This window comes from Lissotriton helveticus, chromosome 6 (assembly GCF_964261635.1).
Source record: "Lissotriton helveticus chromosome 6, aLisHel1.1, whole genome shotgun sequence".
Classification (NCBI taxonomy): domain Eukaryota; kingdom Metazoa; phylum Chordata; class Amphibia; order Caudata; family Salamandridae; genus Lissotriton; species Lissotriton helveticus.
In genome coordinates this window covers 778580349-778593271 of record NC_136067.1, presented here as the reverse complement: position 1 = coordinate 778593271, position 12923 = coordinate 778580349, and the positions used below count along the sequence as shown (strand labels likewise).

The following is a 12923-nucleotide window of genomic DNA, read 5'->3' as shown; positions in this document are numbered from 1 at the left end:
GGAAAACATGCCCATTGGATAACATGGCAAATCGCACCTCCGCACAAGACATGCTTTTTCCTCCACTTCCACAGCTCAGATCCTTTTCAAATTTGGCATCACAGTAGTCCAAGCGATGCCCTACATCCTCACCAAAAAGCAACCAAATCCCTCCACTGGAACGGGTACGAATTTCCGCTGAAAAACACGCCCCCCCGCAAACGCCAAACAACGCCAAAATCCCTCAACACCTTGTTAAGCAGCATGTTAAAACAAAACATCTTCAAAACGTTACCTCCAAGCACTTGTAAGAGATCCAGCTCTCTCCTGCCTAACGTAATGACAACATACTCTGCACAAACCATGACCACATGGCGCTATTCACAAGCCATATTTACAAGAAACTCAGCAAGTTATAATAATGACATGCTCTTCATAAACCATATTTTCAAGGAGCTATTTACAGGGAACTTCAGTCTCAGAAGGACTTTCTTCTTTCAAAACGTCACGCCATACCTATTTCATTTGCGGTCAGACAGCTTATGTACATCTGCCCTTAGACTAGGGTGGAACTTGTTATATAGCAGACAGAAACAGCGTGGGAGCAATATACAGATTTCAACAAAGGTTTCTTTTTCTTTGTTGGCCCCGTCCAAAAGAGTAAACTGCTACGCAAATTAACAAGAACCCTTGAAGCAGTAGTGAATGTGACTGCATCTGCCCTGGCGACTTGATCCAGGAGCAGTTTGCCATGATACTATCACTGTCTGCAGTGTGGCCTGGCGAAATGATTCTGTATGATCAGCTATACGGTCTCATGAATATAGATGTATCCTGAAGGGTTATGTAGTTGACAAGGAGGGAATGAGGAAAATGATATTTTGCCTGACCAAAAAAAATGTCCACTACATACACCCTATGTTACATTCATGTGCATGGCACCCATGCATATTTCTCGTAGTGGCCTGAATCACTAGGCCTCTGCAAACATGTCCTGCAAGTCAAGTCATCAAAGTCTCCCAAAGGTTAAGCTAAAATAAAGGCCCATGTATTTTGCATTCTGCATTGTGCATTTTAAATAAATATCGTACTGAGCCCTTTATTTTTTTGTGGTTGAACCACTTTCTGAACTTCTGCCAAGACAGTGTTATGATTAACAGTTATCTGTTTTGCTGTACAGAGTGGCATCCTTGCCCGGTGAGGAAATGTAAACAGAACCCGTTCGCGACAGATAAGGCCTAGCTCTCTGTCTCAGCCCCCATGCAATGAACGGAGAAATATATGCTTTTCTGATTCTTAGTGGTGAACAACCTTTTGCTTCAGACAATAAATCCCCTATCATATCAGATTGTACAAGATGTGCTTTTCGCCCTGACACAAGAGATGTCTCTGCTAGGTCGAAAGTCAGCTCTCTTCCCAGTTACACGTCAGTTGCACGCCATGCTCAAAGTTGCACAATTAGGGCAGAGTTCCAGCTGGTCATGCAAACTCCTCCCCTAAGTACCCACCCACCTATGACATCTACCTATCATCTACCTATGACTCATCAAGTGTACGCCCACATGCTCTTATCTCTTTCTTTCTTGCTCGGCCTGGAGCGCTCCTCCCTATGTACAAGGAGAAAATTGTATATATGCTGTTCATTGTTATTGAATGTTAGATTACTCTTCCTGAACCTCAGTGGTGATGGAACATATTCTCCCTTTGACTCGAGTTATTGGAATAAAGCCCATTTTAACTTGGACACCACGGATCCTGTCTCTCATTTGATGCATGATATTTGGTTAATGCCTAGAAATTCTGCCAGGGTGATATTTTATTTACCTCAGGCTGCAGCCTGCCACCGTTCAAGAGGATCCCCCCGCAGACTGGGTGAGTGGGGAATTCTCCATTTGTGTTTATTTGCTGAGCGGACCTGCCATTGCGGGCCGCTCCAACGATGGGGCGAAAATGACACTAAATGTTGGCTTGCCTGTGGGAAGCGGGACAGGAGATGTGCGGGTGGCTGTACGTGCGCGTCCACAGACCACAATCACCAAAGCCCTGCGCGTGCCCCGGTCTATACCACTTCGCAGGCAAGTCACTGACAATAGATCTCGCTGGCGACAGCGCTTTCACGCTGCATCGCCAGGCGAGTCCTAAAAAGACACGACGTAGTAGAACGGCTACGCCTTTTAATGCGCCAACAGCAAACCAAGCTATATTTACAACAAGGGGTGGTGAGGGACAGAGTCTCTGAATTAAGCAGAATACTCTCACCCAGTCAAGAGATCAGGGCTAGATCCAACACCGTTTTTTAGCTCATTGCACCATCCCAGTTTCAGAACCTGGCTGTATGCAAATTAGTCTGTCCCTGGCCCAGTGAATCATGGGAACAGGGCAGACCAGACTACAAAAGCCAATTCTTACACTGGGAAGGAAACAAGCTTCCGGGGACCGGTTTCTGGCATTACAGCCGTCTTCGGCCCGGCTTGCTTGAATCCTGATGGTGCAATGAGCAAGGGACTCATGTCTGAGTATACCCTTCCACGCTTAGGGTGGACAAAAATATTTACAACAAGGGGTGGTGAGGGACAGAGTCTCTGAATTAAGCAGAATACTCTCACCCAGTCACGAGATCAGGGCTAGATCCAACACCGTTTTTTAGCTCATTGCACCATCCCAGTTTCAGAACCTGGCTGTATGCAAATTAGTCTGTCCCTGGCCCAGTGAATCATGGGAACAGGGCAGACCAGACTACAAAAGCCAATTCTTACACTGGGGAGGAAACAAGCTTCCGGGGACCGGTTTCTGGCATTACAGCCGTCTTCGGCCCGGCTTGCTTGAATCCTGATGGTGCAATGAGCAAGGGACTCATGTCTGAGTATACCCTTCCACGCTTAGGGTGGACAAAAATATTTACAACAAGGGGTGGTGAGGGACAGAGTCTCTGAATTAAGCAGAATACTCTCACCCAGTCAAGAGATCAGGGCTAGATCCAACACCGTTTTTTAGCTCATTGCACCATCCCAGTTTCAGAACCTGGCTGTATGCAAATTAGTCTGTCCCTGGCCCAGTGAATCATGGGAACAGGGCAGACCAGACTACAAAAGCCAATTCTTACACTGGGAAAGAAACAAGCTTCCGGGGACCGGTTTCTGGCATTACAGCCGTCTTCGGCCCGGCTTGCTTGAATCCTGATGGTGCAATGAGCAAGGGACTCATGTCTGAGTATACCCTTCCACGCTTAGGGTGGACAAAAATATTTACAACAAGGGGTGGTGAGGGACAGAGTCTCTGAATTAAGCAGAATACTCTCACCCAGTCAAGAGATCAGGGCTAGATCCAACACCGTTTTTTAGCTCATTGCACCATCCCAGTTTTAGAACCTGGCTGTATGCAAATTAGTCTGTCCCTGGCCCAGTGAATCATGGGAACAGGGCAGACCAGACTACAAAAGCCAATTCTTACACTGGGAAGGAAACAAGCTTCCGGGGACCGGTTTCTGGCATTACAGCCGTCTTCGGCCCGGCTTGCTTGAATCCTGATGGTGCAATGAGCAAGGGACTCATGTCTGAGTATACCCTTCCACGCTTAGGGTGGACAAAAATATTTACAGCCAGGTTCTGAAACTGGGATGGTGCAATGAGCTAAAAAACGGTGTTGGATCTAGCCCTGATCTCTTGACTGGGTGAGAGTATTCTGCTTAATTCAGAGACTCTGTCCATCACCACCCCCTGTTGTAAATATTTTTGTCCACCCTAAGCGTGGAAGGGTATACTCAGATGTGAGTCCCTTGCTCATTGCACCATCAGGATTCAAGCAAGCCGGGCCGAAGACGGCTGAAATGCCAGAAACCGGTCCCCGGAAGCTTGTTTCCTTCCCAGTGTAAGAATTGGCTTCTGTAGTCTGGTCTGCCCTGTTCCCATGATGCACTGGGCCAGGGACAGACTAATTTGCATACAGCCAGGTTCTGAAACTGGGATGGTGCAATGAGCTAAAAAACGGTGTTGGATCTAGCCCTGATCTCTTGACTGGGTGAGAGTATTCTGCTTAATTCAGAGACTCTGTCCATCACCACCCCCTGTTGTAAATATTTTTGTCCACCCTAAGCGTGGAAGGGTATACTCAGATGTGAGTCCCTTGCTCATTGCACCATCAGGATTCAAGCAAGCCGGGCCGAAGACGGCTGAAATGCCAGAAACCGGTCCCCGGAAGCTTGTTTCCTTCCCAGTGTAAGAATTGGCTACTGTAGTCTGGTCTGCCCTGTTCCCATGATGCACTGGGCCAGGGACAGACTAATTTGCATACAGCCAGGTTCTGAAACTGGGATGGTGCAATGAGCTAAAAAACGGTGTTGGATCTAGCCCTGATCTCTTGACTGGGTGAGAGTATTCTGCTTAATTCAGAGACTCTGTCCATCACCACCCCCTGTTGTAAATATTTTTGTCCACCCTAAGCGTGGAAGGGTATACTCAGATGTGAGTCCCTTGCTCATTGCACCATCAGGATTCAAGCAAGCCGGCCCGAAGACGGCTGAAATGCCAGAAACCGGTCCCCGGAAGCTTGTTTCCTTCCCAGTGTAAGAATTGGCTTCTGTAGTCTGGTCTGCCCTGTTCCCATGATGCACTGGGCCAGGGACAGACTAATTTGCATACAGCCAGGTTCTGAAACTGGGATGGTGCAATGAGCTAAAAAACGGTGTTGGATCTAGCCCTGATCTCTTGACTGGGTGAGAGTATTCTGCTTAATTCAGAGACTCTGTCCATCACCACCCCCTGTTGTAAATATTTTTGTCCACCCTAAGCGTGGAAGGGTATACTCAGATGTGAGTCCCTTGCTCATTGCACCATCAGGATTCAAGCAAGCCGGGCCGAAGACGGCTGAAATGCCAGAAACCGGTCCCCGGAAGCTTGTTTCCTTCCCAGTGTAAGAATTGGCTTCTGTAGTCTGGTCTGCCCTGTTCCCATGATGCACTGGGCCAGGGACAGACTAATTTGCATACAGCCAGGTTCTGAAACTGGGATGGTGCAATGAGCTAAAAAACGGTGTTGGATCTAGCCCTGATCTCTTGACTGGGTGAGAGTATTCTGCTTAATTCAGAGACTCTGTCCATCACCACCCCCTGTTGTAAATATAACAGCAAACCAAGCAGCAGAAATACAAGTGGTACGACATCCACTGCTTAGGTTCAAGGGGCAGGACCAACGTTCTATAAAATGGTGTGGCACATAGATCTAGATAGGGCCACTAATGTGGCATAACGGCCAGAGCTGCCAACTTTGGAGCATCAGCTTCACATCCAGTGATTCAGGGAAAATCATGCCTACCCAGAAATTAATATGTCCTTGTGTAATGTTACTGGAGCTCATGTTAAGTGCGGCAATTCCTCTGGGTGTAGTTCACGCTGTATAAAACTGCCCCAAAAAAAAACACATTTGCAATACAAAAGGTCTCATATTTACACGAGTTTAAGCTATTGGCACTGTAAATGACTATGCCTTTTATTTATGTTATAAAACCAAAACTTAAATAAAAGACATTGTCATTTACAATGCCAATAGCTCAAACTCGCGTAAATGCGAGACCTATTACATTCCAAATGCTTATTTTCTTCATTATCACATATAAGAGGACCTTGAAATACATGACTTCAGGAAATGCGCTGTAAAAACATTTGTCTGTGTTTGAATTAATAAACAATGTTTTTCATGTACAGTTAGGAACTCAGGACACCCATGAGAGTTCACATAACTCCTGACTTGCCTCTTAGTTTAGTTTTGGCATTTTTGTCATGAGGGCTGGGGGGTGGGAGGGTGTTGAGGATATGTTCTTAAATTTATGTTTGAAAAGTTGAAAACACTCCCTTAAAAAAACAAGAAAACTTCTCAATGCATTCATAATCTTATGTACTAAGGTCGATTGGTTCTGCATGTTAATGAAATACACTGCTTTAAATCTGAAGATACTTTTTCATATTTTTACACTTTTACAGCAAGAGGTCTTTAAAATGTAAGATGTTCCTAAAGTTAAGCACTGAAGGATATCCTACTTACTTCCTTTCTTTAACATCAGTTAACCTTTAAACAAATACTTGCCTGTTTCTGTAACATACTTTTGATGTTAGTGCTGAGTCTAATAAACAGCAGCCAAGTGGGCCGCAGGTAAAGGTCAGGAGGGCCACATGCAGCCCCAGGGGGCGTACTTCAAGTACTTAAGTATCACTGTTCTAAGGAAAGGAATCTGCGGCTAGACGTCTCTATCAGATATATATGATCAGTGAACTCCTTCCGACCACATTTACTGGAGAAACAACCTATTGCCTAGTGTTTTAGGATGGTCCTGTACAATGTACTACCTCTCATTGAACATATCCAGTGCTACACAAATGAACTACCTATGCATGCCTAGCCGAAATCAGGAGTAGTAGTACCTTTGGGTCTGAAGTAGACACCTTTGATAGGGTTTTCCTCCAGCATAATTGAGAGAATAAAGTTCTAAATATTTGTGTACATGCAGAAATTGCATATGGTTGCATCACTAATGTTTGGAGGTGCTGCAGTCTTCCATGTTTGGCTGTGTTCTCATATCTACTATGGTTCATCGCCTGAGGAACTGTTGGCTGCAGGAGATGTGGCATAGCCAAGCAGTAGTGGATTTTGAACCCACATATCAATAACCCTGTGGCATGCTGTCTAAGCTTACCCAATCCCACAACCGCAAAAAACATAAACCTTACTTATACAACACACCTCCCCTAACTCCAAGCTGCTAAGAAACAGTCTAGTATGCAAGGGATCTCTAGGTTGTGGTGTTGTTTGTGGAGGATGTGGCACCTAATGTGGTATTGCAGAGCCAAAGGAACATACTTTAATACCAAAAAGGGCCCAAAGGTTTTTCTAAAAACTAGACCACCAAACACTAGACACTACAGCCAGCATTGAATTGGTGAGAGGCGTTTAGTGATGGGAGGTATCACTAAAGGCAATCGCAAACTAAGACGAAATACCCATTACTGTACCATGTGTTAGTTATTCGATGCCAAAATGTCAACAGTTTGTGCAGTTGGCACAGGAACAACAATTTAGGAGACCACCATATAAGGCACGTAACCAATGCAATATGGAGTGTGCAACAATGCTTAATGAGCTCGTCTCCATCAGAATCTAATGCCTTAACACTGTATCCCCTGGTTTCTTGAGGGTGCTTTTTTTCCATTTGAAGTTCTGTATTGGCTCTGGGGCCATACATTTTGAGGGGCTGTTTCTGATTTTAGTCTTTCTCTTCTCTTTAGGTGCCATTCTCCTTTTGAAGGATGGGCACCTTGCTCTTCCTTTGGGTCCCACTTCTTCAAACCAAACCATTGCATTTATACCTGTAAAATTGAGCTAACAAGGTGGCTTCTGGGGAAGGTTGCCTTTTATCGACCCTCGAAATTAGCCACAGCGTGATACATATGGATTGATTTATTGTTGAGAATTCGATCCATTCGGCAAGATTCAGAATACAAGTAAACTACATCCGCATCTGGGATGACAGAAGCCTGATTCTCGTACCATCATACGTTTGCTCATCTGGAGCGCCACACAAACAGAATATGTGCCAGAGCAAAAATCTCGATCACTAGTGAATCCGTGCATGGGTGCGTACAGCAGTATTGCCTCAATTTGCATACAGTTAAAGGGATAGGGTGGCAACTGGAAGCCGGAATGCATGCCTGTAAAGCATTCTTTGTGGTAGACACCGGATTCATTTGGTTTGTGTTATTTCACAATTAAATGTAGCCTCTTGCGTAGCGTTTCTTTCCCTAAAGTATCGCTCTCTGCAAAACCCACAGCAGAGCCAAATTAAGGCTAAGGGTACACAAGACGCAAGTTTCTAGAAATAAATATTTTGGACAAGGAGAGAGATAGATGAACGTTACCGATTGGGTGGTCGAAAGTAGGACCGAGCAGTCTTGTCGTTCACTCTCACCCTGGAAGTGCAGGGTAACAAATGGGGGATTAACAGCTAGAGCTTGCCCGGCTGGAGACTGTTTGCCTTCGGAAGTATAAAAGTTCTGCTTTATTTAATAACTGCATTGGTTACTAATTGCATAAAATAAAAATAGCCCCCGGGAGAAATAAACGAGAACACCAAAGCCTGATCCTGCATTACAGAAACCGCATAACTCTATTCTGGGCCATGGTTTCATATTCTGTCTGTGGACGTTTATGCACTTTCCTAGGCAGAGTTGCTGAACATGTATATCCTACATAGTGTCAGATGGCAGTATCCCTGTGCAAGCAGATTTCTTATAAGCCCAAGACATGTCTTACCCTTGCAGCTGGCTACCACAATGGTAGGACCCCAATGAACATTCCTGAGGGCAAGGTCTCATATGCGAAACCTTGGGGACATGCACGAGTGGGGTAATATTGCCTGAAAGAGAAGGGGTATGATTTGCTCCAGAGATTTTATTTCAATGATGGGACTCTGACCTGCCCATTACAGCATCTGCAGTGGAAATTGGTCCAAGGCTTATAGAGAGTTGGTCCAGACTTGTTTCGACCATATCCAGAACAGATGGATTGGAGGGGTTCAAAAGCAAGCCTACCCAGTCAGTCCAGGGATGCTAATGAAGGGCGGTATATATATACGGATTGCGCTTCCCTTATGCCACACAAAGACCATCCTTACTAGAGGATGACTCTTGAGTTAACTGTATATAAGAAGTTACCCAAATTGGAGGAATGGTTCTGATTTTAGGGATCTAATAACTTTTCGATTTAGTAAAGTGAACAAGAAGAAATGTAATGATTCCAGCCATTTCTACGTCAAAACAACGACGAGCCAGTGGCATAACACAAGCCCCCGCTGCCCCCGCGGTGCGGGGCCCCCGAGCTGCAGGGTGCCCTCTCAGCACAGTACTAAGGCCTGAGAGCTCCATATGAAATGCAGAGTGGGGGCCACTTCATGTACCTTGAAGGAGGGCCTCCTCAACTTTCGTTACGCCAGTGCCACAGACTGCCAAAAAGCAGTGTTGCTCGTGTTGTGTACTTGACAAAGGGTCTGACAAAAGTAGTTGTTTTATTACTATATAGCAAAATAAAGAATAAATGGCTCTTTAGTGTTTTCTTTATTTAAAAAATTTAGTCTCTTGGAAGCAGCCTGGGTGCCCCACCACCACCAAATTTTATGATTTGGCCCTCAAAAAAATCCACAAAATCATAAAAACAAGTATACCCCAACAAATGCTCATATATTTGAATACTTTTTGTATTGCAGAATCCAATGTATAAAAGTGTTCACATTTTTAATGTTGCTTCATAAGTTGTATACGCGTTATTCATTTTAATTGATTAATTTTAATATTAATTTTGTAAAACAGTTGTGGACCTCCTGAGTAGGCCTTGCGTACCCCAGGTTAAGAACCACTGCTGTATAGCGTTGACAGTCGCACTGCAGCCTCTTAGCAAAATGAGCTGCAGCAGCTCTGTGCTAGTCTGTCTCTCTGGAGTTCTTTTCTCCATGTTGTTACTTTATCCCACTTGAGTTCTTTTGACCCTAAGGGTAGTTGCCCCTTTAAACTCAAAGACGAACGAACCATTTCTCACTTGAACCCAATTAAATGGAAAATCATATATACTGTGTGCAAATGTAGCCTCTGTGTTGATGTTCTTCGTCTGAAGATATAATGCCCATCCAGGTTTTAAATGTTTAAAGTATATGTGGAGGTTTTCATTCCTACGTGGGTGGAACTTAAAATGCGACTGTGACTGTGGAAAATACAGCGGAAGGCAGCAGATGTAATGCAGGCGCCCTGGAAAGCTCAATTCCTTCCAGGGTGGACGAGGATAAAAGAATGCCTTCAGTTTCTGATGAGCCTCTCATGTGCACACCTCAGGAATGTGTGAGCTGCACCTCAGTATTACAGAGTCCGTCAAGCCTTCAAGCAAAGAACATGTCGAATTTGTATCAATAACGATTTTATTGAAGATGATAACTTATGTAGCACACACTACACGGTAAATCGTCCACAAGCTGAGGTGCATATGTTGTGTTATTGTATGATAAAAGTCTGAGCTGGCTGCCGGTTTAGAACTTGTGATCTTGTTCTCTGTGTGGCACCTCAATTTGCTGATCTACGGGCTCGGTTTTGACAGGTGATATAACCACAATCAAGGCAGCGTATGTCCTGCAGGGGAGAATTCGAGGCCTAGGTTAAAGTGAAACCTCAGCTTCCTGTACTGTATTGTAATAGTATTCATAGATTGCTTTGCATATTCCTGGAGAGAATTTAAGGGCTTTCTCCAATATTCTGGAACCAGCTACTTCGAACCTATTGTTTATTTATTGCTTCACAGCCCTGACAAGGTCACAGTGCGCGCTGATTTTCCTTGGATTCATGGTCTCCTTTCATGTCCAAGAGCAATAGTGTTAGTTGTAGTATGATCTTTGAAAGAATGGTTGGGTGAAGGGCAAGGAGGCAGGTCAGAACTGTTGGTAGTCTGGGCAAAAGTGATTCCCGGGGCTTGACAGACATACGCATGGGTTTTGCAGACAAGGGCGGCTCTTCGCTAAGGAGGAAGAGCGTCGCCCCAATGCTCTCAGAGCAGTGGAAAAATTAAAAATTAAATGATAACAATGTTATCACTTTATTTTTCGAGGCTACAAGGCTAGATTAGGGCGGGCAGAGCTGGGGTCACAAGAGGAGGGGTGGAGAACACACTCTAAGAGCGCATAATGGTTTGGCCACCCGTCTTGGACCAGCCAAACAGTCATGCACACTTTGAATGTTCCCCACCAGACTGTAATACACAGCCTGGTGGGGAACATGCACCGGCTCATAGTCCCAATCTGAGCGCCAAACCACGGCGCTCAGACCAATCAACATGCTGCTGTCATGGTGACAGCAGCGTCATATTTGGCTTAGGAGAGCCTGTGTGCTTCCTGCTTCCGAAATCGGAGTCAGGACGAGAAGCGGAGAGACAGCGGTGGAGAGAGGGCGTAAGAGGTAAGTGGTTTTAAAAAATACGTATTTTTGTTTTTTTCAACCACCATGCCCCACCACCCCATTCCCTTCCAGCCGCCAATGGGTGCAGAGATGTGTAAGAATAGAAGGACCCACACAGGCAGGTAATTACCCTCTTTGTACAGCGATTGGTATGCATAAAGGCTGCCACTAGGGGTTTCTGTGTAGTCCATAGATTTGAACCCAATACTGGGCCACACACGACGTGTAAATGATAATCCTGGAGAACAGCTCCCCTCTGAGGCAGCCCCAATCTAAGAGTTAAGCCAAGTGCATCCCTTTCTCAAGTGGATTTCTTCCAAACTGCCAGTGCTTAATCTGAGCCGGCACTTAAATGTCAACACGGGCACTTAACACAGTCTCCCACATGGTGGCTTTGTTTGTCTAATTAAGGGATCAGCACAACAACAGTTATTTATAATGTATCAATATACATTAAAATGACTAACACATTCCACCCAAGTTCTTCTTATAGCTTTGGGTGCCTGGAATTGTCACTCCTGTAGGAGTGTGCCAGTGAGTAGTTGTGTTGGTACTGTCATTGGCAGACCTGGCAGGTGTAATGGGTGGTAGGAGCTGCAGTGGCCTCCTGTTGAGGGCCCAGCATTTTCTTTCCTTTTTAATTAAGTACTGCATACTGCCTATCCATATGGATGCTTGTCATTCTCCCTGACAGCCCTAATTAAGACTGGATGTGTAATAAATACATTGAGAGACTAGCTTCAAGGCAGTGATTTATGTCTAAAGGCTTAACACACCACAAAGGGGTAAGGAAGCACACTGGTTCTCATCCCAGCACCAACTCTGGTGACGAAATACAGCAACTTTGAAAGTAGGCGTAATGCATTTACCATAATGCAATGGGGAGAACTATGCTGGGATAAGAGGCAATGTGCTCCCTTCCACCTTGTGTTTCAAAGGCTTCCTAGAGCCAACGAGCTGACAAGCTTTTCTGGGATGCACCTGGGGGCCTGTGCAGTGGTACTACGATGTGTGAAGATTTGAGTACCATTTCAGCAACCCCTGATGACTTTTCTCTGTTCTACACTACTTTTGCTCTCTACTGATGAAGTGCTAAACCCAGAAACATGTGTCTAGAGATAACAGCACTATCTGCACCAACTTTGGTGAAGAACTACAGCAACTTTGAAAGTAAGCGTACTACATGTACCAGAATGGAATGGGGAGAACTATGCAGGGATGGGAGGCAGTGTGCTCCCTCCCCCCTTAAGCTTAACACACCACCCTGGATGCAAAGCGCACACAGTTCGTCTCTGAGCCTGGTGTAAATATTAATCTTGAAAGATTCCTTCTCACAGTTCCATGTCCATTCAAAGGCTACAATGCGCCTAGATATTGCCTTATAGGCGGGCGCCCTGGTCCCTCTCTCCACGTCAAGTGGCCCCTAATCTCATAGTAAGAATACAAGAGTTTTAGCAGTTAATTTGACGGGCGTGTGCTCAAGGTTTCATTTACAAATCTCTCTTACTCATGCTGGGATACGATTCCTCACATTCAAAAGGTCCCCACTTTAAAATTTGATTTCTGATAAGCAAAAACACAATACTCTGTAGAAGGGTCCCTTCTAGAGATCCTACAGAGGTGTGCGTGCACGCTATAGAACCATCTAATGGACAAATTACTTTTCCATCCATCTGTGGGAAGGGGGACTGACTATCTGCGGATAAGATTGACCTGATATTTAGAGGTATAAGACTTCTGCACAGAAAATATTATTGAGTCACAGCAGTGCGTCACCACGTCTAAAACGGAAAATTAACCCAAGTATAGAAGCAGAGGCATTTTTATTTCAAATGACTAATAGAAGTCAATCACATAAAGATCATTTCCCCTTCAAGGATGAGGAGCTTGAATTACGCCAACAGTATCATACAAACACTCACTAATATGATGAAGACTAATTAGCATCCATGAATCATTTGCTGCATTC

General features: G+C 44.9%; 1 protein-coding gene across 3 annotated transcripts in view; it reads right to left on the bottom strand.

The window, feature by feature from the left end:
• RNGTT (RNA guanylyltransferase and 5'-phosphatase) overlaps positions 1 to 12923 on the bottom strand; it is a 1800355-nt gene that overhangs the window by 799286 nt on the left and 988146 nt on the right. The window lies entirely within an intron of this gene.